The 26,531-nt window shown below is 43.4% G+C and overlaps 1 long non-coding RNA gene and 1 pseudogene across 1 annotated transcript in view; both read left to right on the top strand.

Annotated features, from left to right (window-relative positions):
- LOC146425341 (uncharacterized) overlaps positions 1 to 26,531 on the top strand; it is a 413,168-nt gene that overhangs the window by 203,617 nt on the left and 183,020 nt on the right. The window lies entirely within an intron of this gene.
- LOC146425345 (endogenous retrovirus group K member 5 Gag polyprotein-like) lies at positions 4,446 to 5,851 on the top strand (annotated as a pseudogene).

Genomic DNA, 26,531 nt, shown 5'->3' with positions numbered 1-26,531 from the left:
AGCTCAAATATCGCGGGTAAAGAAACAGAGTAACTAGAAATCATCCCGATGTTATCGAAGTGGGAGTGAAAAACACATAAGAAAGAACTGTAACGAAAAAGTTTGGTGTTCCCGCTGCAATAGAGATACTCACAGCACAGAAGCTTGTAAAAACAAAAAGAACAAACAGAAAGCGACTAGTAGCCGAGCAGCAGCGGCGGCCCCTACCCTTCACTGCGCGCCGCCGGCACGCCACACAAGGAGACCTGTGGCGGAAGTTGCTCCAACCGTGGTTTCCGGCCGAATGACAACCAGAGCGGAGGTCCCGGAGGGTGCCCCGGTGGGCGGAGCCGCGAGCCATCCACACCTCCTTCACTGCCCCAACGGTGATGCCTATGATGAAACTCTAAACTCTACTCCTCCTCAAGGATGAAGAAATGATTGACAGCTTCAGCAGCGAACCAAAACTAACCAACAGCGTTGCCAGCAAAAACAGCAAATTAATACAGAATGGAGTTGTTTCTCCTCGTAGTCATGGAGAACTTTTAAGAGTTTCAAAGATGCGAATCTTCTTCGGTGCTCTGAACTGGAGATCCTTCATCTCCCGCTCGGGAATCACATCCATGTCGTCCCCCATGGCGGCAGCGATTCCACCACGCTCTCTAGCTTCAGAAACAAATCTTTGAACACGTTCTCCAGCTGTTTTCTCCAAAACCTCTAATTATTCACCTTGTAGGGTGAAACACCCATTGCCCCATGTTAACCAGCAGCACAGCCTTGCTATGGCTGATTCGGTGGAGTTTCATGACTTTTCAGCTTTTCCAGAGTTTCAGGGAAATGTCTCTGAGCTTGGCTTTTTCTGTAAGCACTTGTCCTGGCAAGCCTTCACCACCTGCTGCAGCTTCAGCAACTGAAACTCCCTGAAAATGTCCAAGCAAATGGAGCAGATCGGCTCTTCCTTCAGCCTGGCTGCACTGACACCGAGACCAAAACCTATTTCCAGCGATTTACTAATAAAGAAGCATTGTAACAAAATATTATCCTGATAAATAATAACACCTTGAATACTAAAGCCTTAAACGAGAGCTGAATTTTGCTAAAGCATTGCTTAAAGATAGTGTTTGTGTGTATGTGTGAATATTGTAGGCCTACTGAGAGTGTGTTGAGTGCTTTAATGTGTAGATAAAGCCTGTGACTGATGAGAGTGTGATTTTGATTTCTTGAGAGTTTTGATGTGTGAATGAGGACCTGTGGGTGAAGTTATACTGAATAGTTTAAACTACCTGTTAAGTACTTTTGGTTAAGCATAGATTCTGTTAAAGTTAAGTAATAGTGAATTTAAATTCTATTGAGTTTTAAGTTCTGTTAAAGTTAAAATTCTGTTAAGTAATATTAAGTGATGTTAATTTTAAATCCTGTTAAGTTTTAAATTTTGTTAGAGTTAAGTTGTTAAAGTGATATCAATTTTAAATTCCATTATAGTTAAGTCCAATTTGTTAGTTTAAAAGCAGATTTATTAAGATTAAGCCTTATTCATTTTCAGTGATATTAATTTTAAGTTTTAAATTTGTTAGTTTACATTATTATTCCCAAAAAGCATTTGCAGTGTTATCTTCTTTAGTTAAAGTCAAATGATAATATCTACTGTTTTCAAATATTCATCTTACCTTATATAGTTATCTACAAAAATAGTAACATGATAAAACACTCTTCTTATTGATATTAATCAAAGCTTGATGTTCTAAGAAAACCCTTCCACTTAGCACCTAAGCTCTGGCCAAGCTTTGGTTCTAACTGGCTGGGAAACATGCCATGAGTCCCAAGTGTTCTGCATCAAAATGTGATCAAATAATTTTCATTTACCAAATTGAGTTCATAAAAGCTAAACCTTCTTCCAAGTGAACTTGGAGTCCTTGTCCGGAAAAGGTTCTCCAAGCGTTACCTGTGAAGTGAATGTTTTCAGCAACGACAGTTCCTAGACCATGGCAACATATCTAAATAGCTAGTGAAATTTCCTTAAGTAAACTTATAACAATTCTAATAATAAGAATTACTTATAGCAAAGCAAATTAATCTGATAACTGACAACGTCTGTTCTCACAAGCGAAATGGGGGAACTGTTGGAAAACGCAGTTTTCCAGCAAAACTTATGCTAACTAAACAGGCCTGAACGGAGCCTCAGCATAGCCAGGCCTCAGTGAAAATCCTGACAAGCTGTTGTGAGAAGCTGATACCTGGGAACCACAGCTGTGTTTCTGAGCTGTGGGAAGAATGTCATGAGAAAGATTAGGGAGTCAGAAGTGTTATGAGAAAGAAAAAAGGGAGTCACCGGGAAGATCCCTGAATGTGTGAGAACAGACTGCAGGTGTGTGTGTAGCTATAATTGGTAAGATCTGTAACAGTATATAAGTTTCTCGTTTGGTGAAATAAAATGGAGCTTACTCTATATCTCATATTGAGACTGCCGTGAGTTCCCTCTCGTCATGTTACTTCTTAACAAGCCGCTTCTTAACAATAGCCATATTCAGCCAACTATTAATTAGATGCCTGTGTCCAATCAGCGATCTAGGTCACCTTGACCTTGCTGCAACATAGAGGTTGTGGGAGCCGTCGAGAATGCAGTAATTGCTAACAAGAATGCAGAAATCAGGCATTATAGATAACATGTATCTATGTTTAAGGCAAGTAGCCAAACTTAGGGCATGGAAGTATATAACCAATAATATTGTACGATTACAGAATATGCATGATCTAGTTAACTACACTATAAAACTGTATACTGTAGATCAATAAACTGAAGCTTGTAGTAAACCCATATTGGATTGTCAAGCCTCCGTTTCTCGGCATAATGGTGACCCCGACGTCCAAGGGTCTCGCTCCCCTTTTGGCTGGATCTATTTGGGAGGTGATGTAGCCACGACCGAGAAGGCATCTGGCTCCGGACACCCAGGAGGGTCGAAGCAGTGGGGCACACTGATCAGACGACCGTACAGGCGGGATCTGGACACTGCCGGACTTGCGAGGCGAATTTCGCACGCACCAGAGAGGAAAAGCGGCCGATAACCTTGAGGGGGTGGAAGTGAGTGCGCAGTTCCATAAATCGGAATGGAGAGGCAAGCTGCTTTTGATTTATGTCACGGTCCACTCATGAGCAGACGCGTGATGGTTCATACCAGCTACGATCTCAGAGTGCAAAAAGGAAAAGAAAACAGAAAATGCAACAAGTCAAGGGAGTTAAATTTCAATCCAAGGGGGAACTTTATTAATTTGGCCTGTAAAGCGGCCTGCGATAGAGAGAGAAAGGGAGAAAATTGGGAAAAGATGGGGAGGAAAGGGAAGGAAAGGGGCTATAGCTACCACCACGGGTCCACACCCGTCCGGCGTCCCTGGCGTCCCGTCCAGTCGGCATTCCTTGGCCTCTGCAAAGATCGATGTGATCTTTCGGTGGGGAAGATCTTCGGAGTTCAGCCACTCCAAAGCTGTCTTTTATGCTAGTCCATACACCTGGTCCTTCCTTGCCAGCCGCCTTTGCCCCCCCTTAATTCTTGTGGAAATTTGCCAATCTCCACTTGGCAGGGTCAAGGGAGGAGTGTCCGAGGCATGGTCGGCAGGTTTTTCACAATGGGTGTCAAAGCCTTCGTCACATACCCGCATTGGCAGGCACAAGGCCTTTGTTCTGTATCAACTCAGGCAGGTGCAAAGTCTTCGTTCTGTACCACCTTAGGCAGGTACAAAGCATTCACTCCGTATCAGCTTTGGGTAGGCACAAAGCATTCGTTCCGTACTACCTTAGGCGGGCACGAAGCATTCGCTCCGCACCAGCTTTAGGCAAGTACACAGCATTGTCTGCGTGAGTCCTGCACCTGTAATTTCTGATGAGAAATGTTGAGACAGAACTTGATTCTTGGATCGACCCTTACAACTTGTTATCTTGCTTTTTAGAAAAGCGGGGGATTAAGGTTAAGGACATAAAGAGTGATTTAGTGGTGTTGACAGCATGGGGGTTGGCTAAAGGTTGTTTTATTGACCCTAATACCGTTTTTGACTGTGATGAATGGCAGAAAGTAGGAGATAAGGTGAGAGATGCTATGTGTGATGATGAGAAACTGGGGAAAAAACTAGGTAAAACATGGAAGATAGTTAGTACTGCTCTTGATCAATATCACGCAGAACAGAAAGCAGCTAAAGCAGCTGCTGAATGCTTGGGACCACCTTCCTCATCCCCTGAAGAGCGGCCGTGGCCGCTCCCCCCATTAACAAACACAGTACATATTCCCCCTACTAATCCATTTGCTGAGCCCTCTGAGGATGCGGTCAAGCCTTCCGCTCCGATCGAGTCTTCTGACCCAGTATCTCACAAGGCAGTTTTTCAGTCACCCGGCTTGCGGAGCCCCAGTCTTCCACCTACTGGGAGTCTGGCCGCTCCCGGTGGTGTCGCGCCGGGGTCTGTAACTCGGCGTGAAGCTATGTGGAAGCAGATTGCTGCACAGGCGGCACAGGAGGGGGAGTTAGAGGCTGCGACTGACATGCTGAGTGCATTCCCAATAGTTTTCGAACCAAATGCCGGGGGGGGTTTACTGCTAGTATTTCACCTTTTGATTGGAAATTATTATCACAGTTACAAGCTACTGTTAGTGAGTTTGGAGTTACGGGGGAACCCAGTAAACAAATGTTAGATTATATCTGGGGGTCAGGACTTCTGCTCCCCTGTGATATTAAAAGCATTATTAAATTGATACTTAACATCAACAATTGCTGTTCAATGCTCATTGGCAGGCATTCTGCCAGGAGTCGGTGGGTCTAGATTGCCAACAAGGTGACCCACTATATGGAGTTACTCTGGATGAATTGATGGGGTTAGGTCCTTATCTAAGAAGTGAGGCTCAGGCATTCGTGGGACCAGAAAGGATTAGAGAATCTATGGATTTGGCTCGACGAGCTTTGGATAAGTTAAAGGTACCTGGTGGTCTTCCGTCCTACATGTCTATAAAACAGGGATGGGATGAGCCGCTGGGGTCCTTTGTAGATAAGGTATCAGCAGCAATCAAAGCAGCAGGGACAGCTGAGTACATGCAGGGGGCTATATTAAAGCAGTGTATATTACAGAATGGGAATGCTTCAATCCGAAACCTTATAATGACTTTGTCAGGGAATTGGTCTATAGAGGAACTTTTAGAAAGGGCTACTATGATTCCCACAGGCAATCAGGCTATGTTAGTTGGTGCTATTGAGGAACTAGGAAAGGGCTTGAAAGCACAGGCAGAAACTTCTTATAGTCAAGTTCTTGCCGCACTCGCACCCCTCCGACAGCCAAGGCCACCTCCAGCAACTCGAAAGACAAAGCTCCATTGTTTTCACTGTGGACAGCCAGGGCACTTACGGCGAAACTGCTCTGCTGGAGCAGTATGGTGTTCTCATTGCCAGACCCCGTCACACAGCTCTGCAGCTTGTCGGAGATTCCAGGGAAACGGGAATCAGAGCGCAAAAGGGGCCCGCGCTATGACACAAATTGCGCCTGCCCAATTTCAGCCGCCTTACAACCAACCACTCCAGCCTCCTTACAGCCAGTTACCTGGCAACCAGCCACCGTCGGGAGCCTCGGGGTGGACCTGGCAACCGCAGTAGACGTTACCTTGGTGGATAACTCCCCCAAGCGGATACCGACTGGAATTACAGGACCAATTATAATCAGAGGGCAACCTGTGGGTGCTCTTTTGATCGGGCGTTCATCTGCAACCATGAAAGGACTGGACATTTTAACTGGATTAATCAATGCTGATTTTCAGGGTACAATTGACATTATGGCTCGGACATTTCATCCACCTATTCATATTCCTGCTGGATCTAAAATTGCTCAACTTGTGCCTATACCACAGTTGCTCCAAAGTCCATCTGACCGGCCTCATTGAGGAGCAGGAGGTTTTGGCTCCACAGGCCCTGCGGTTATGCTAACAGTGGATTTGAGGCAACGTCCACAAAAACGGATATCTTTGGAATATTCTGGCCATCGGATACAATTAACAGCACTTTTGGATACTGGAGCTGATGTCACGGTAGTGGATGAAAACAAATGGCCTGCTCACTGGCCAGCATATGCATCTGGAGCTACTGTTTCTGGTGTAGGAGGTATCACCATGGCTCGTCGGTCACCATGTTTAAAAATTACCATTGATGACAAAGTTGTGGACTGTATGGTACAGTTGTTACCACTTCCCCCAGGAGTAAATGCTTTAGTAGGCCGTGATGTTTTGGCCCAAATGGGAGTTGTATTAACATCGGAATCGCATTTCTAGAGGGGGCCATTGCATGGACTTTCCCCATCCATCTCACCTGGATTACAAATGAACCCATATGGATGGAGCAATGGCCTCTGAAAAAGGAAAGTCTGGAAAAAGCACACTCCTTGATACAAGAACAATTCCAACAGGGACACTTGCGTTTATCTACTAGTCCATGGAATACTCCAATTTTTGTTATAAAGAAAAAATCTGGAAAATATAGACTGCTCCATGATCTGCGTGCTGTAAATGAACAAATGCAACCTATGGGAGCCTTACAACCAGGGCTCCCCAATCCCAGCATGCTACCAGATGAATGGTTTCTACTTGTTGTGGACTTAAAAGACTGTTTTTTCACCATTGAACTACATCCAGACGACATGCAGCGTTTTGCTTTTACGCTGCCCTCAATTAACCGTGAGGCATCTGCACGTTTTGAATGGACTGTATTACCACAGGGAATGCGGAACTCACCGACACTTTGTCAACTCTATGTGGATGCTGCTCTCAGGCCTCTTCGGACGGCCTGGCCAGAAGTAATCATCTATCACTACATGGATGATATATTACTGGCGCAGAGTGCACCTTTTACCGCAAATCAGTTACATACCCTGACTCATCACTTGCATGCTCAGGGCCTTACAATCGCCCCTGAAAAGGTACAGAACACATCACCATGGCGATATTTGGGTTGGATAATAACAGGCCATCAGGTTCGTCCTCAAAAACTGCAAATTCACACAAACATCCAAACCCTACATGATGCTCAGAAACTGATGGGTGACTTACAATGGCTTCGTCCTGTCATTGGTATTCCTAATGAACTGTTAAATGTCCTGCAGCCTCTACTGAAAGGCACTGAGCCAGCTACAAAAGTCACCCTGTCTACAGCACAGCAGGCAGCGATCCGGACTATCTCAGAACGTGTTGTACAAAATCATACATCTCGTCGTCTACTTGATGTGCCACTGAATATCACTGTGTTAATTGGCTCTCAGTACCTTTTGGGTGCCATCACTCAGCATAAAAAGAAAACGGGGGAAAATACCCCCACCACAAATGAGGATTACAATGTTTTGGTGCTGGAATGGTTAGCACCACCCCTTCAACCGCAAAAAACGATTCAGGAAAACATAATTACAATGGCAAATCTTATCAAACGCAGCCGCCAAAGGATAAGGGAGATCCAAGGAACATCGCCAGGGGAAATACAGGTACCACTGAAGCTGGATGACCTGAAATGGTATTTACAAAATTCTATGGAACTTCAGGCAGTGTTGCTGGAAGAGGGAACACTCATCAGTATCCGACCTCTCCAGCCTTCTACGCTGGCATGGATGTCTAATCACCGATGGCTAATAAAGCCATTGCGGTCATCCTCTCCGCTTTCAGGAGCAGTGACTGTTTATACAGATGCTGGCAAACGCTCCCGTAAAGCTGCTGCGACGTGGATGGAGGAGAAGCAATGGCGACACAAAATTATTCCTGCAACACCGGAGGACTCTTTACAGACCTTGGAACTATCAGCAGTGGTCTGGGTCTTCACCAACTGGATAGACCAACCTGTTAACATAGTCACAGATTCTCTCTATGTCGCAGACATTGTTAACAGAATTGAGGAAGCAATGGTTAAGGATGTGCAAAAATGCTGACTAGCGGAACTATTGATGGTGCTTAAATGCACCATTGGCCAAAGGACTGACCCATCTGCCGTGTTGCATATAAGAAGTCATCAATGGTCAGAGGGCCTTGGAGAAGGCAATGCCAGAGCGGACCGATTGGTAGCGGTGGCGGAAGCTCCAGTGTCTTCCTTTGAGAGGGCCCGCCACGCACACATGAACTTTCATCAAAATGCAAGGGGTCTCCATAAGGGTTTTGGAATTCCACTGGCAGAAGCCAGGGCCATAGTGCGGGCCTGCCCTATTTGTAGTTTTCATAACCAGGGTGTTGGTTTGGGTATGGGAGTGAACCCCAAGGGGTTACAAGCTAATGAGTTATGGCAGATGGATGTAACACATTTCCCTGAATTTGGTAGATTAAAATATGTCCATGTTTGCATTGACACATACAGCCACATGATATGGGCAACATTACAGCCTGGCGAAAGAGCCCCGGATGTTATAAGGCACCTTACTAGTTGCTTTGCCGTATTGGGCAAACCCAAAGCTATCAAAACAGACAATGGACCAGCTTATTGTAGTGCCTTGGTGAAAAAATACATGCAACTTTGGGATATAAAACATACTACAGGAATTCCTCACTCCCCAACGGGGCAGGCAATGGTAGAACGAGCAAATGCAACAATAAAGGGTTACCTGGCAAAACATAAGGAGGTCTCAGATAGTAGAGAAAGGCTTTCTAAAACCCTGTTTGTACTAAATCATCTGTGTATATTTGGAGATCAGGATTTACCACCTATCTTAATTCATCACAAGGGAGTGGCACAGCCACCGGTACCACGCATGAAGGTCCTATATAAGGACCCCAAAACAGGCATCTGGGAGGGTCCAGTAGAGGTCATATATTCTGGCAGAGGTTATTTTTGTGTATCTTCCTCCACAGGCCCCCTTTGGGTTCCTAGCCGCTGGGTGAAGCCTGCACTTGATCAACCTGGCACGGCTACAGGTGCCCCCGATACCGCCGATCGATGAAACACCACAACTGATCCGGCTTCTACATTGTGCTCTTGATCCTATCTTGCGGCGAGCTGGGGTTCCAGTCGAGCGTTGGCAAACTTTATTAGAATTAAGAGATATTATAAATAGATTAGGCTCTGTACCCCCTTACCTAAATAGATACCCTTGTAGAAATTGTGCTAAGCTGTGGTGTCAGGCATGGTTACTTATTAAGTGTGGTATTTGTAAGAAACGCTGGTGGGTCCATCAAGAAGTGTATAATACTTGTTGCTTGGCTTGCATTAATACACGCATAACTCAAATTGATTTTGCACATAACGGGCTGCAACAAGCTTTAGCCGCATTTATAGGGCTGCCTGATTGGCAAGGTTTGCAATTATTTGAATCTGAAGAGCAAAAATTTATAGCCTGGTTACGTTGGGAGGCCCAAGATGCAGTAAATTGGGCAACATCAAACTCTGGGTCTCAAATTTTGAGAGCAGTGTGCACCGATCAGGCTTTAGAAAGGATCCCAAAGTATTGGGTTATCAGAGAATATGAATGGGAACGCACTAAAAGGCGTTTTGCTCCTGTACATACTGTGCATGTTAGGAGTTGTTCTGGCAGATGCTACCGATGCAAACGCCAATAATCCCCTCCATTCAATTGAGCCCAGGAAAAATTTGTGGGTCACCTGGGCAGATCAAACACGTACTAGTGCTTTTTGCCTTGCGCTTGCATCAGCCACTGACCCTTTTCGCACATGCTTACTTGGTATCCCAGGCTTTGATAATACTAGCTTTGCACGGTTTTCAACTAACAACTGCTCACGAGCTGCCAAGGTTAGCCATTGCACTGCTCTCTTGTTGTCGGGTCTCAATACCTCATTGCCATGGGATCCTCAGGAGCTGGATCTCTTGGGGAGCCGAGCTCTTAATGCAAGTGGCAATGAAACAGCCTGCATAAGTTTTGGTAGCCCCATAGTGGTTCCTAACAGCACCTGGTTGACTCCCCATACGGCAGAATATGCTAACATCTCTGCCCAATGTGGTCCACATGGAAGTTATGGCTGGGGCAGTGGTCATGTACAAATTTGGGCCAATAAAAGTGCCCTTGCCCTTCCATCAGGTGTATTTCTCATTTGTGGAGACCGTGCATGGCAGGGAGTCCCGAAAGGTGCTCATGGGGGACCATGTTATTTGGGCAAACTCACTTTACTTGCCATGAATAAAACCACTGCAGCCAATTTAATGCGGTCCAGAAAGAGACGCAGTCTTACTTTGGATGCAGACTGCAATGATGAAGTAGGCCTATGGAATAAACCGTCTCGGGTTTTTGCTTCCCTTTTACCACACGTGGGCACTGCACATGCATTAAAAACCATAGGGAGATTGGCCTGCTGGGTAAGCAAGCAGTCAAATGTTACTACAGAAATAATAGAAAAGCTATCCGCAGACATGGATAGCTTAAGGCATTCCATACTGCAGAATCATGCTGCCATAGATTTTCTGCTGCTTGCTCAGGGGCACGGCTGTGATGAATTTGATGGTATGTGCTGTTTCAACCTTAGCAATCATGGTGAGTCAATACATAAAAAACTTCAATGGCTTAAGGAGCATACAGCAAAGATAACAGTGCAAAAGGGCGATGGCCTATTCGGAATTCCATGGGGCGACTGGGGTATAACAGGATGGCTTCGCTATATCTTGCAAGTAGGATTAGTGATTTTACTTGTCCTTGTTGGCATAGCTGTTATTCTACCTTGTGCTTTGCAATGCTTGAAAAAATCATTATCACAGACGGTGAATCAGCTTTGGCTTGCACAAACGCGTAAAGAAAACAGGGGAATTGTGGAAAGCAGGCTTGTAGAGAAAGGGCATGCTGACGTAGACAAATTGCTTCTTAACAAGCTGCTTCTTAACAATAGCCATATTCAGCCAACTATTAATTAGATGCCTGTGTCCAATCAGCGATCTAGGTCACCTTGACCTTGCTGCAACATAGAGGTTGTGGGAGCCGTCGAGAATGCAGTAATTGCTAACAAGAATGCAGAAATCAGGCATTATAGATAACATGTATCTATGTTTAAGGCAAGTAGCCAAACTTAGGGCGTGGAAGTATATAACCAATAATATTGTACGATTACAGAATATGCATGATCTAGTTAACTACACTATAAAACTGTATACTGTAGATCAATAAACTGAAGCTTGTAGTAAACCCATATTGGATTGTCAAGCCTCCGTTTCTCGGCAGTCCTCTATCTGAGGATATTGTGGCTGGAACTCCGAAGCGTGGTATTATTTCTTGTAGCAATACCTTGGTTACCTCTCGGGCTTTGACAGTTCTAGTGGGAAAGGCTTCTGGCCATCCTGAAAAGGTATCTGTTAATACCAACAAGTACCGATACCCCCCTTTTCTTGGGAGTTCCAAAAAATCAATTTGCCACTGCTGTCCAGGCCCATTCCCTTTCCCAATTTGGCCCAATTTTGGTTTGGGGATATTTTTAGGGCTAGTCTGGAGGCAAAGGTCACACTGTCAGGTTTCCTGTGTGATGGTAGCATATAAATTTCTGGCAATAATTCTTTCAATTAAATATTTGTGCAGGGCATCTATTCCCCAATGTGTCTTTTGGTGTTCTGTTCTTACTAGTGCCCACACTAAATGAGAGGGAATGACCAACCTCCCCTGTTCAGTAATAGCCCAACTCTCTTCATTATATGACCCATTCTGATCTTCGATTAGTTTTTTGTCCTCTTTGTTATAGGTTGCTTACCTTCTAGGGAGATTTGGCCATCTAGAATTAAAACCCCTTCAGATGTCACCTCACCTTTCGCTGTTTCTTTTGCCTCTCTGTCCGCCAGATCATTTCCTTCTTCCAATTCTGAGTTCACTTTCTGGTGTGCCTTAATGTGCATGATTGCTACTTTTTCAGGTAGCTGGACTGCTTCCAACAGCTGGGTTATCTCTTGTGCATGTTTAATGTTTTTTCCTTGTGAGTTCAACAGTCCTCTTTCCTTCCAAATGGCTCCGTGTGCATGTACAACTCCAAATGCATACTTTGAGTCTGTATAAATGTTTATCTTTTTCCCTTTGGCTATTTCCAAAGCACAGGTTAAAGCAATTATTTCAGCTTTCTGGGCAGAAGTGTTTATTGGTAGGGATCCAGATTCTATTACCTTTTTGCTGGTGGTGACTGCATACCCTGCATGTCACTTTCCACTGATGTCATAGCTTCTTCCATTGGTAAACCAGGTCTCTGCATCATCCAAAGGTGTATCCTTCAGATCTGGACGACTGGAGTATGTGGCTTCAATAGTTTCCAGGCAGTCGTGGTGCACCTGCTCCCCATTGTTTCCACTGAGGAAAGAAGCTGGGTTGACAATGTCAGTGACCACTATTTCCACATCGTCCTGTTCTACCATGATGGCTTGGTATTTCAGGAACCTCTGTGGGGAAAGCCAGTGTCCGCCTTTCACTTCCAACACTGCAGACACTGTATGGGACACTAGCACAGTCATTTTCTGGCCCAAGGTAAACTTGTGTGCCTCTTGGATGTTTAGCACGACTGCTGCGACAGCCCTGAGGCACCCTGGCCACCCTTTGGCTGCTGCATCTAGTTGCTTAGACAGATAAGCAACTGCCCGTCGATATGGGCCCAGGTCTTGTGCTAGTATTCCCAGGGCAATCCCCTGTTTTTCATGAGAAAACAGAAAGAATGGTTTACTCACATCTGGAAGTCCCAAAGCTGGAGCTGACATCAGGGCATTCTTCAGTTGTCTGAAGGCCCTCGTGGCCTCTTTCATCCATTGAAGATCTCTGCTTTCCTTTTTGATGAGCTCATACAAAGGTTTTACAAGGACCCCATAACTAAGGATCCAAAGCCTGCACCATCCCATCATCCTCAGGAAAGTCCGTAGCTCCTTTACAGTTCGGGGTTTCGGGGTTTGGCAAATGGCCTCTTTCCGCTCTTGTCCCAAAGTTCGCTGCCCAACACTGATTTCATAGCCCAAATAAATTACTTTTGGTTTTACTACTTGAGCCTTTTTCTTGGACACCTTGTACCCTTGGAGCCCCAGGAAATTTAGTAAACTTACTGTCCAGAGTACACAGGCTTCTTCTGTCCGGGTAGCTATCAAGATGTCATCAACATATTGCAATAGCTTCCCTTCTTCAGAGGGGGCTTCCCAGGATTCCAGGTCTTTTGCTAGTGTGTCCCCAAATTGGGTGGGACTGTTCTTGAATCCTTGAGGCAACACCGTCCAAGTGAGCTGAGTTTTGCGTCCGCTTTTGGGATTTTCCCATTCGAACGCGAATATTTTCAGGCTGGCTTCATGGAGAGGGAGACAAAAGAAGGCATCTTTCAAATCTAAAACAGTGAACCAGGTTAGTTCAGGTGTTAGCTCAGTTAGTAGTGTGTAGGGATTTGACACCACAGGATAGAGGTCCTCAGTTATTTTGTTTACTGCCCTTAAATCTTGTACCACCCGATATGACCCATCAGGTTTGCGGACTGGTAAAATGGGGATGTTGAATTCAGATTTGCACTCTCTCAATAGCCCTAACTGTAAAAAGTTTTCAATCACTTAGCTAATTCCTTCCTTGTCTTTTTTCTTAAGGGGGTATTGTTTAACTCTGACTGGTTGTTTCCCTTCTTTCAATTTAATTTGTATCGGGGGTGCATTTTTAGCTCTTCCAGGTACGTTTGTTGCCCATACCCCAGGGAACACTTGATTCATAATTTCTTCACTAATTTCTCTCTCAGCCTCTGTGGTTGTTAGCATTAAACTTAGTACCTCAACATATTGTTGATCATTTACTTCCAGAGTAATTTCCCCATTTTTGAATGAAATGGTTGCTTGTAACTGTTCCAACAGATCTCTGCCCAAAAGGGCTTTTGGAGATCTGGGCATGTACAAATACTTGTGAATACCCCATTGCTTTCCCAGTTTATACTTTAAAGGTTTGCAAAAATATGCTTTTTCAGATTGGCCAGTTGCCCCTTGAACCATGATATAATCATCCCCCAACGGCATTAAAGCTTTATTTAAAACCGAGTATGTTGCCCCCGTGTCCACCAAAAATTCTATTTCTTTTTCTTTTTCCCCTAGCTTCATTATAACCAGTGGATCTGCTAGGGTGGAGTCCTTTGGTCTTCTTCAGTCTTCTTTCACGTGTACGATGACTCTTCCTCGGCCTCATCTTCTTTGCTGGTTGTTCTGTTTTCTTTTAAAAAAACAACATTAACTATAATAGTGTGGTATATTCTAAAAACCCATGTGGAGGCCATCTAATTCTGTCATCTAGCTTGTACAAAGGCCACTACTAAGTTAAAAATTTAATAAGAGTTCTTTTATCTTCTATACTTCTGCTCCCTGCAATTTTCTTTGAATGTGCTAAAACACAGCTAAGTGGAGTTGTTCTAGGAACTTCTTTGCTTTGCCCAGTTCCCATCTTATCTACTTTATTCTCTGGATTAATCTCTTTTCTAGGCAAACCTCTTTTCACACTGACTTACTGGGGGGTTTTTTTTGTTTTTTTTTCCGATTTTCCTCCTGCACTGACCAGGTTTCAGGAACTAAATAACTCTTTCCACACACCAAGGCAATAACAGCTGCTTCTGACCACTCTGTCACAATAGTAAGTGCGTCTCTTTTGTTAAGATCTACGCTTTTTATTTCAGCTATTCTATATCGAGCTTGAATTTCAGAATCCTCACACGCTGGACACCACTTTGATCTCAAATGAAAAACGCAATACCACTTTTTGTGACATGCAGCACACTCACACAATGCCCAAACCTTACAGTAATTATTTTTACATTCAAAACAAAAAGGTATTTTTGGCATCAGACAAGCATCTCATTTATTTCACTCAAAACCAAGCTGCTATGAGAGAGAGAAAAAAAATAAAAATCAAGATTAATTACTGAGAGGGAAGAAGGAGAAAGAAAAAAAATAAAAACAACCACTCTTTATATGCTCCTATTTTCACTAAGTAAATTAACTCAATATTCCCAATATTTTTCTAAAATTACACTGCTAAGAAGGAACTTGGTGTTTTTGTCCACACAAAACTTTTATTATGCTCCAACTTATTCTCTTTACAACCTGCCCAGTTGTTTTCTGACAGGTCGATAAAAAAATAGTATCTCTTAACTCCGCAAGCCTGCAAACCTGACACCGTGTTAAAACCTATTAATCATACTGTGGCAGAGCTGCTGTCTGGGGCTATGCTCTTTTGATGTAGCCACCGAAAAAACCAGTGTCTTTAACTGGTCGCGGTATAAAGTTTTCCTTTATTCACTTACCACTACAATTTCAAACAACTGCATACACTCACTCACCCTAACACAACAATAAACACTTAATACAACACAACAAACACTTTTAACGACCACAACAACAAATTACAACAAAAATTCCAAAAACCCACACTCATATACCAAAGCTAATAATTCACAACCATACCCAAATATTCATTCCTGTTAAACCACTTGCCTCACACTTCATCAACCAATTTCTCACTTGCTCGTGCAGACTAATCTGCACCACATACACACATACACAACACCGGTGTTAACAACACTTCAAACTAGTTCTCTTTCAAACTAGTTTCCTTAGGGATCCACTCGATCTGCCACCAGGATCGCTCGCTGCCACTCTATCGGTCAGCGAATCCCCCCTGCCAGCTAAGGACGACGAATTACCTCGCCGATTCTCGTTCCCCTAGCCAGCCCTAGATGGTCGCTTGCAAGCTCACCACTCAGGGACGACGCTGCACACAGGACGTCTCTCTGTGTCTTACCAGCAGCCCTAGCCACGCGTATACGACTTACAGGCTTCCCTATACCCAAAACACATACTGTTTCTCCGCCATATCAGATGGTCGTTGTTTGCCCCCGCAGTGAGCGGCTGAGGAGCGGAGGTCCTCCAGGAAAATCCCGGGGCGCGCCTAGGATGTCAGTCCCTCAGTCGATCCTGCAGCCAGGCAAACCTTGTCCACCTGGGGTGCCAAATGAAGCACGGAATTGACTCCACAACTCAGATAGTTATGAAGTAGGTATGTGTTTATTCCAGCTGGGGTGCATGGGGGGTAGACCCTCCAAAAGCATGCACACCCTCAGCAGCACTTCACTTGGTTTATATTAGGCTACAGGTTACATATGCATAAAGTTAGACAAAGCCCCTATACATATTCATTACCTATCCCCGCTTCGTATTATAATGAGTTCAAAGTTCATTTAATTATGCTCGCGCAAGTGCAGTGTCTCAGATTAATTGTGAGCAAGTGTCCCAAATGATTAATGAGGGCAAAATCGGTAGTCTTCCTCATGATGAATTCTTCACCCTGTTCCCTTGCGCATGCTCCCTTGGTTCTTGGTCCAAGTCCAAGCCTGAGAGCCAACTTGTACCAGTTCTGGGGTCGAAGGGCAGGATGCTCGGTTACACTCAGTAGTTTTTCTCAATTATTTGGCTCTTTTCTTGCTATCCTCCCCGATACTAGGTAGGCACAAAATCATTAAGCGAATAATAAATTGTCTTCAGCAGGCAAATCTTAGTAAATCATTATCCAATCTCTGGCCTTCTAAATCAGTTCAAAAGTTATTATTATTATTATCTAGCTTCTAGTTCTTTTAAATTAATAATTTCTATTTTACCTTAAATCACTTGGGCCTTGACTCTGTGGTGGAAAAAGTACATGGGACACTTCAGATGGTAAATTTGGGGAGAAGAGGAGCTTTATGGGCTCCCCCCCCTTCGGTTACTGGGCCTTTGAGTGCTACAAAACCACCAGGAAGTTATGTAGACTCTCATACTGAGATATTCCATAGTTTTCTTAAAGCCTTTTGTCCATGTCCTAGGTTGCAATATAGATGTATTTAAGTAGTCTATTACCACCAGCTGTGGGCCATTAGCCGTTATCACCTGCTAATGACCCACCCCAGATGACAGGCAACGGGCCATCCCTTAGCTGTTATCACCTGCTAATGACCCACCCCGGATGACAGACAATGGGCCATCAGGGACCCACCGCATGACTCATGGATTTATCTCATCCCATTGTGGGATGCTCTGCCCAGGAGGGAGGAGACAGGTGTTCCCACCTGATATAACCTGGCCTTGGAACTGCCTGAGCTAGCCCTGTCTACTGGGTTCCCAGAGGACAAGAGCTACCACTGGATCTTCAGCTGGAGACTAGACCTTCACAGGATCACCGCTTCAACTGGACTACTTCAGTTGGACTGCTACTACCACCCTAACAGGGTGTCAGGTTGTATCTGACTTTGTCAGTGCTTTTCCTTGTATTATTTCACTTATTTTTAATTTCAATCTTGACTTGTGATCTCCCACTGGTTTGTTTTCAAACCAAGACAGTCCAGGAGTCATTGAAACGATAAGGATTTTACTTTAATGCTTGAAAATTAAATTTCTATCCCAAATTATAAAAGGACTGGGAGGCCTCAAAAATTATGACATACAGAAGAACTGATAGAAATATAGGAATATGTCAGTGCAGAGTACTTGAAAATGTTAATTTATTCATTCAGCTCTGTGTGTTAAATTGTAAAATCACCTATCTGTTTAAAATGACTGAGGAAGGTGCTGAGAATTGTGCTAACTTGACATTAACAAAGTCTCCCTGGCTGCGACACAAGCAATAATGTGATTATTTTTTAAGAAGTACAGATACGACAATCCAGGGAAAGAAGATTACAGTTCTGTATGCAAATTGATACAGAGATCTCTTCTACTTATTTATGTGCTATGATTTTTCAGCTCCGGATTAAAGCGAGTGGGAGCTGAGCTGTCAGTGGAGTGAATTCTGGAAATCATCAAGCAAGGAGCTGTTCCTTTGCACAATTACAGGCTAAGACTATGTGCTCAAGATCTAATCAATTAAAGTGTACTGTTCCAATCAATTACATACATAACCTTTATATCCATAATGTCAGAACATCATTTCTCCTATTAATAGCAAATGATAAGGGATTACATTTTGGATTGCCATGTGTGTATGTTTTAATTTCAATTCCTGATTTCTGCTAAATGTTTGGGTGAGTTTTCATGATTAGTTATTATATTGAACCATGTAGAGGAATTAAAATCATATCTCAAAGATGCGGTCTCACTTCTCCAATCAGTTGTTTACTTATGCTGTAACCAAACTGATAATTCTTTTTTTAAAATAATTTATTCTCTAGTGATCTGCACCTCTCTATTGATCCATATAAAATGCTGCAAAGATAAATTTCTGAGATTTTAGTTAAGAATTATCAACCAAGTGAAAATCAGTTCAGGACCTGTAAGTTTGGTCAACTTGGTGATGAGCTTTCTATGTAATCCTGAGCAGACCCCTTGATAAATAATATAGGGAATAGAAATTTTCAGCTCCCCTGAGGTTGCTGAATAGAGCTTTTACTGGCAAAAAAGATAAAAGAATGTAAATGTATGCACACAGGATGATAAATGCAGCTGGAACTAGTGGAGAAATAGATAAATAGCCTTACAGTGGATTTTTGGCAAGTTATGTTACAAGAAGTAACAGCATATGCTTTAAAAGAAAGTTCAAGGAAAGGTCATCTTTAATATCAAAGTAATCGGTGAATATGACCACCAGAGATCCCTTTTCATTGCTCTCCAGGACCATAAAAGGACTTCCAGTAGGAGGTAGATACATGCTAAATAGTTTTAGGAAAGTGATGTTTATGTATTAGATAAGAGAGACATTTTAATGAATATGTATGATTATAATAGATAGATACTATGTTGTAAAGTCTCACACACACAGAACAAGGAGAGATCCTCTATGTGTTCTGCACAGTTAATGCCTGCTTTCTAATGCTTCAAATTGTGTTACAAAGTTTAATGTGGCAAATTTCAGTATAATTTCTGGTGAGCATAGGTGGGACAACTGCCTGATTTCCTGTGAAGCTGGAGGGGGATCTCTGGATTTTTGTGTCAGAATCAGAACTTTCCTAGAGAAGACCACAAATTCCCCTGGATTCATGTAAGACACAGCAAAGATCCCATTTTGATAAGACGACATTCTTTTGGGTTTGGGAGTCCTGACCATTTAAGATGTCTGAAAACTGGTATTTTGGAACTTGATATATTGAAATGGAATTATTCTGGTATTTTGAAACTTAGTATTATGGTACTTTGAAACAGTTACTCTGGGATTTTGGACCTTGGTATTCCAGTATTTTAAAACTGGGTTACTTTGGTATTTTGGAACTTGATATTCTAGTATTTTAAAACTAGTTCCATGGTATTTTGTAACCTGTGGGGTTTTTTTACTGTTTTGAAACCCGGGGTTTTTTGAATTTTGGAACCTGGTTGTTTTGGTATTTCAGAACCTGCTTTTTTGGTATTTTGGAAACTGAGAAGGATTTTTGGTATTCTTTAACCTGTGATTTAGGGGGCTAGAGGTTGGAAAATAATTTACTAGGAGCTGCTTGCTAAAAACAATGTATCGCTTAATGGTTTTTGCACTTGCCAAACAGAATAGGAGGATAAAAAAGGAATGCCAGATCATTGATAAAGATTAACCACTGTGACCAAATATTCTGCTTTCGCACCCCAGAACTGGCTTGAGTCAGCTCTAAGGTTTGGACTTGGACCAGGAACTCAGGGAACATGCGCAAGGAGACAGGGTGAAGAGTTCATCCTGATGAATACTCCGGTTACTGCCTCCCACAACCCTCCAAGCCCACCGATTCAATTAATCAAGTGGCACTGCGCAGGCGCAAGCATATTTAAATGAACTATGAACTCATTATAATATGAAGCGGGGATAGGTAATGAATATGTATAGGGGCATTGTGTAACTTCATGCATATGTAACCTGTAACCTGATATAAACCCACTGAAGTGCTGCTGAAGTGTGTATGCTTTTGGAGGGGCTACCCCCCATGCACCTCCAGCTGGAATAAGCAGCATACCTACTTTATAACTTTTTGAGTCTATCCACGCTTCACCTGTTTGGGGTTTTTTTTGAAATTAACTTATATATTCTATCATCATGAGTTTGGGTCAATCTAAAGGGACCCATAGGGATAGTATTTTGAAAAAATCACCACGTAGATGTATATTGAAACATTGGAGGAGAATTGGTGGACCGCCTGGTGGAATAGCTACCAGGGAGAATTTAATTAAATATTGTAATCCATGGTGGCCTTTGTATAAAGTGAGTCAGGAAAAAAGTAGCCACAAATTGTGCCTTAGACTATAACACTGCTACAACTGATGTTGTTCTTGCATCAAGAACAAAAATGGGATGAATTTCTTTATGCTATGATGTCTTTTACTTTGAGAAACCATCCTGAAAGGCAGCAGGATTATGGTATTAATTTCACCCCTTTGAATCCTTTTGTTTTAGCTTTACAGAAGGAAAATAAGGAGAAAAGAATTAAACATTGTACTATTGAAGCCTTATCCACTGGTAAAAATATGAAGCAGACACAGCAGTAAAGGGAAAAAGGGTATTACCTTGGTTTTAATAGGATCCTAGGTGCACACTCATCAAAGGTGGAAACACGCTGAGAAGCACACCGTGTACAACACATATACAATTTTATGGACCTCACAAATTAGGATATTTACCTAAAATCCCCAATAAGAAACTTAATAAATGAAGTAATTGTCCCCCTATTCTAATTATCCCCCCCCTTAAATGAGACTACAGCTTAGTTTACAAAAACATGTTCCAGAGAGGAGGCTCCGTCCAAGGTTGGAGCCTCTAGTTCTGAGATAATATGAATATTTAGTCTTCCCACCCTGCAGAAGTCGTAAACTAAGCTAAATATCAGACTACAAGAGTTATAAACGTGGGGCTAAGGTACAAGGAGCGTTTGTGAAGGGTACAAAGAAAGGGAAAGGGTATAAAAATGTATAAAAAAGGGTATAAAAAGAAAGGACAAAAAATCATCAGGCATCATTTCCCCCCTTTTTAGAGACAAGATTTTAGCTTGTCTAGTCTCTATACTACACTAACCACAGCACCGGCTTACACAACCAGCTGTAGCAAAAATAATAGCTACAATTACAACTATTATAAATGTTTCTTTTACCCAGGCCCAGTCTGGTAACCATGAAGTGAGGGTGTAGAAATACAGCTGAATTTCAAGGTGTAATTTCTGGAACCCACTTCATGTAGAATTTAAGTCCCTTTCCCAATTTCTTCCAAATCTTCCTTAATTCTTCCATCCTGGTCCACAAAGGAACAACAGGTGGCATTAACAATATTACATACCCCTTCATGCATGCTGAGTAGGAATTTGAGAGCTATTCTGTGCTGCGTCATCTCCCTTAATAGGCTGTGGACTTCTTGCTGTAAAGCCATAATTGCATCTGCAGTATGTTGTTCAATACATTCAATAACGCTTGAGATGTTTACAATTGCTCTCTCCAGTTCAGCTATTCCATAAGAGGGAAGGAGAGCTCTCACTATACTATGAAAAACTGTGGGATGTTCAACGCGGGGATACAGAGATTTTTTCTTCTCCCTATATGGTTTTTCATTTAGGTCAAATATTGTTATATTTGGCATTACAGCCCCAAGGGCACAGGCCTGATCTTTATCTACAGGCAGTATTTTCCAGGCCTTATCGTCACATATCCAATACACCCCTGTCCCAAGTGGTAGAGCTAATCTCCAACCCCACAATCTAATTTTTGTCACAGACCTTGGGTTTAATATTTTCCTGAAGTTGGTCTTATGTCAATATGATGGAAGAACGGCCTTCCCTGCAGCATTCATGAGCACACAGCAAACTGTATAGTTCCCACATTCCATCAGGCTGCTCAGGGGTATAGGAGGCAAAAGGGTAGTATTGACTCTGACTCATTGTCACCATTGTGTATGCTCCTCTTCCATCACTATACCAATCAATGGCCGGTTACCACTCCCATCTAGAGGTGGTGATTGGGTACAGATCTAGCAATTGCTCATATTAAGAGCTCTGGATATATTTTGGATCACGGTGTTGTGCAACTCCTGGGCTGAGCCCTGAGTCATGGTTACCAATTGGGCAAACAACAGACATGTAAACAACAATTTAAACCACATTATCCTGATTTGCACCAGTCTCTGTTTTCCCGATGGCCTAAGGGGCAGAAGCCTTCTTCACTCTGGAGTATTGGTTCTACAGTCCTTTCCCAGCAACTTTGACAACAGTGAGTGTGGTCAGCAAGACTTGAAATGGTCCCTTCCACTTAGCTTTTAAGGGGTCACTGTCCCACCATTTGATGTAGACCCAGTCTCCAGGCTGAAATGGGTGAGCAGGGGTGTCCAATCCTATAGGTTTGGACAGCACAATGAATGTCTGGAGCTTCTGCAAAGTGGAATTTAAAGCCATTAAGTATTTCTGTAAAACAATTTTACCCCTCATGTGAATTTCCCCCGGGATATGTAGAACCTGATATGGTCTGCCATATAAGATTTCATAGGCACTTGTGGCTGTTGTACCTGGAACAGAGCAATATTCACAGGAGCCCAGTCCAGTGAAAAGCAGCAGAAGAAGAGTTTATTGTTGTAATTTTTCCTTATATATGGTAGAAGCCCATGGGGGATTGGACAGTGGTCACCCACCCCCCAGGGTGATTGGCTGAAGTCCTACAACACCCAATTTCAAACACGCTCTGTCTTGAATCAAAACAGATCAGGAAAAACAGCAGGTGTTTAATCATTATCTCATTGTTTGCATATTTTGCATGGGAAAGAAAAAGTTCTCAAGAAAGGGCCTGTGAAGCCACAGGCACTTATCTTGTCCCTCTGCCTTGGTTGTATGCAGACTTTCAGTAAGGCTATAGGCAAAACCTGAACACATGTCATAGTTGTTTCTTGGCCGATTTTACCAATCTGGGCCTGGAGTGTTTCATTCATACGTTCAACTTTGCCCCTTGCTTGGGGCCTGTATGGTATATGCAAGTCCCAAGTAAGTCCCAGAATCCTACTAACTTCTCCGATCACCGTTGCAACAAAATGTGGTCCCCTCTCTGATGACATTCCCAAAGGGACCCCAAACATTGGAATTATATGGTTGAGCGAGGCTTTCACTACTTCCTTTGCTGTGTTGGTGCAACAGGGATAAGCTTCAGGCCACCCACTGAACGTATCAACCAATACCAGTACATGTTTGTATCACTCCTATGTGGCATTTCAGCAAAATTTATTTGCCAGTAATATCTTGGGAGATGCCCTGCCTTGGTCACTCCTAACACTACTCTCTTGCTTGTGTCAGGGTTGTTTTTGCAACAGGTTTCAGACTTGCTTGTTATAGACTGTACAATATCAGTCATCCCTCTCCCTATCAGTATTTTCTTCAGATGTTTCAAAAGGTTTTCTGTTCCCCAATGGGTACTCTCATGCTCCCTCTAGTGCTATTTCTTGAAGGAGTGGGGGTGGGACTACAACCTGGCCTATCGGGGTAACAGCCCACCCACATTCCTTAATCTCAGCCTTAAGAAAATTAATTAATTTTTGGTCCCTCTGATCATATTTTGGAGCAAACCCTGTCAGATCTACTTCTTTCTGTGGTACTACCGCAAGTATGCTTTTTTCTGCTATCCCTCTTGCTATTTCGTCAGCAAAGCAATTTCCCACTTCAGGGGTTGTCTTCTCCTTTTGATGACTTCTGCAATGCATGTCAGCTCCTTCTGTAGGCTTCCAGATGCTCTGCAGAAGTGCTAGGATTTGTTTTGCATGCTTAATGCCATTACCTTGAGCAGTCAGCAGGCCACATTCCTTCCAAATAGCTCCGTGGGCATGAACAACACTGAAGGCATATTTGCAATCAGTCCATATGTTTACCTTCTTTCCCTCACTCAGTTCTAGAGCTCTGGTCAGTGCAATCAGTTCAGCTTTCTGTGATGATTCATTTGAAGGCAAGGCCTTTGCCTCAGTTACTTCATCTATGGTGGTCACTGCGTAGCCTGTCATTCGCTTACCATTTCTTACGAAACTGTTCCCATCAGTAAAAAGTTCCCAATCTGGCTTCTCCAGAGGCACATCCTTCAGGTCTGGTCTGCTGGAATAGGTCTCCTCTATTGTCTGGAAACAGTCATGCTCAGGCATGTCATCAAATAATGTGGATGAAAAAAACATTGCAGGGTTTACAAGAGATGCTGTTTTTAGGGTAACATCCTCCTGTTCCAATAACACAGACTGGTATTTGAGCATTCTGCTAGGGGATAACCAGTGTCTCCCCTTATGCTCCAGCACGGAGGTCACGGCGTGGGGTACATACATGACAATGTGCTGCCCAAGGGTGAATTTACAAGCTTCCTGTATTAGGATGATAGTTTCCGCCACAGCTTTCAGACACCCAGGCCACCCTTGGCTAATATTGTCTAGCTGTTTTGAAAAATAGGCTACAGCTCTTCGCTGGTCCCCAAGGTGCTGTGCCAGTACCCCTAGAGCAACATTCTGCTGCTCGTATGTAAAAAGTTCAAAAGGCTTAGTTAGGTCTGGCAGCCCCAGAGCTGGAGTGGACATCAATAAGTGTTTTAGGTGTTTAAATGCAGCCCTTGCTTTCTCTGTCCAGTTTATAGTTCCTTTTTCAGCTGCCTTAAGGGCCTCATAGAGAGGTTTTACTAGTATTCCATACCTTGCTATCCAAAGTCGACACCAACCTACCATACCGAGGAAAGCTTGCATCTCTCTTACAGTGTGGGGCTCTGGAAGTCGGCAGATAGCTTCTTTCCGTTCTTTGCTGAGTTGTCGACGGCCCCGGAAAATTTCTAGTCACAAGTAAACTACTGTTTCTTTGGCAACCTGTGTCTTTTCCTTTGAGACTCTATATCCGCCTGTGGTGGTTTTGATTGGCCCAAACTTCAGTAAAGTATTTTTTGACATCTAGGAGAAATTTAGACCCCTCAGAAGCTGTTGTGGTAGGCCTGGGGAGGTGTCTGAGGGGTGGGGAGTAGCACAAAGATAGCTCCTGTGTGTCCTGAGTGCAAGTTCTGGAAGTTATTACATCAAGTCCAGCAGAGCCAATCTCTGATGGCTCTGAGAGTGATGGACATGCTGCTGGCCAAGTTTGGGCCAATTAGAGGTGCTAGTTATGCCTCTGTGAAAACATATTTAAGAAGAAATCAAAACAAAGCAAGCACGCACTTCTTTCACTTCTTTGTAGTTGGAGGAAGAGGAGGTGGAGGTGAAAATATGTGAAGGGAGAACAGCATGGAGACACCAAGGTCAGTGAAGAAGGTGGGAGAGGAGGTGCTCCAGTGTTGGAGCTGAAAACCCTCTGCTAGCCGTGGTGAAGGCCATGGGGGGGCAGGAGGTCCCCTGCAGCCCATGGAGTCCACAGGAGCGCAGAAATTCACCCACAGCCCACGCCAGAAGAGCAGGTGGATGCCTGGAAAAAACTGTGATGCAGTTGAAGTCTCATCTAAGAGTTAAAACTGAAAGGCCTTGCAAAAGAGAGAAAGGCCTTGCTCCTGAGATGGAAGCAGCCTGGCCTCAGCTTGGGAGAGTCTGCACAGCACCCTATAGACAAAGAGACTCATGTTGCAGCAGAATTCGGGCGGGATGTTGCTAGTGAGATTGAACCCATGCCAAAAAAGTTCCCAGAGAACTGTCTCTCGTGGGAGGGACCCCATGGCTAAGTAGAGGACCCCTCTCCCTGATTGGGCTGACCAGAGAACCCCTCAACCTGCCCCCTGTCTGTGTTGCTGGTTTAGAAAGAGGGAAGGGGGGTGAGCAGAAAGACTGCTTCTTAAGAGGGTGGGGGTGAGAGCAGAAAAAAAACTGTCTAGAGAGAGAGAAATAAGTAGAGATAAAGAGTATTTGTAGTAGAAGAATTGTGGTGATGAATAGATTTATGGACCTGCTATGTGGACTGAGAAAATACCCCATACCCTGCCTCCCTACCCAGGCTTGTTGGTTAAAAAGAGGAAAGGGGGTGAAGAAAAATGGGTTTATAAGGGGGGGGGGGAGTGAACAAAATAATGTATGAAAAGTTTATTTTTGCCTTGCATTTTATCCTCCATCTCTGTTAGGTAATTAAATCACCTTTTGCAACTTTAAGTTAGAGCCTGTTTGCCCTCTTTTTTTCTTCTGTGCGTCCTCCTACCAGTGTCCTATCTCATTATCTCATTTGACTCACAAGATTGGTGTGTATTTTTACAGTTTTTTTCTGTAGCAAGAGAGAGTCGAAGTGCCTGGTGTTTAGTCAGGGTCAAACCCCGACACCGCCTAAGCCCAAAAAATTCAAAAGACTTACAGTGAGCTAGATGCAGTTATCTCATGTTTTCGCTGCAATCAGGATGTCATCAACATATTGACGGATTTCTCCTCTTGGTTCTTGTTTTCTCCAGTCCTCTAGTTCCTTTGACAGCTGATGTCCAAATATAGTTGGGCCATTCTTGAACCCTTGGGGTAGCATTGTCTGGGTGAGTTGAGTCTTCCTGTCTCGGGATTTTCCCACTCAAAAGCAAAGAGTTCTTGACTATCTTTGTGGATCAGAATAGAGAAAAAGGCATCCTTGAGATCTAAAACTGTGAACCACCCTAGTTCATTTGTCAGTGTGGTCAAAAAGTGTAGGGGTTTGGTACAACCGAATGTATGGCATCTGTGATTTTGTTGATTGCCTTTAAATCCTGCGCTAATCTGTAAATCTTACCATCAGCCTTCTTTACTGGCAGGATGGGTG

The sequence above is a fragment of the Lichenostomus cassidix genome, chromosome W (assembly GCF_008360975.1).
Source record: "Lichenostomus cassidix isolate B80296 chromosome W, HeHo_3.0, whole genome shotgun sequence".
NCBI lineage: Eukaryota > Metazoa > Chordata > Aves > Passeriformes > Meliphagidae > Lichenostomus > Lichenostomus cassidix.
Note: the sequence above shows the minus strand (reverse complement) of the source record. Positions and strands in the feature narration are given on the sequence as shown.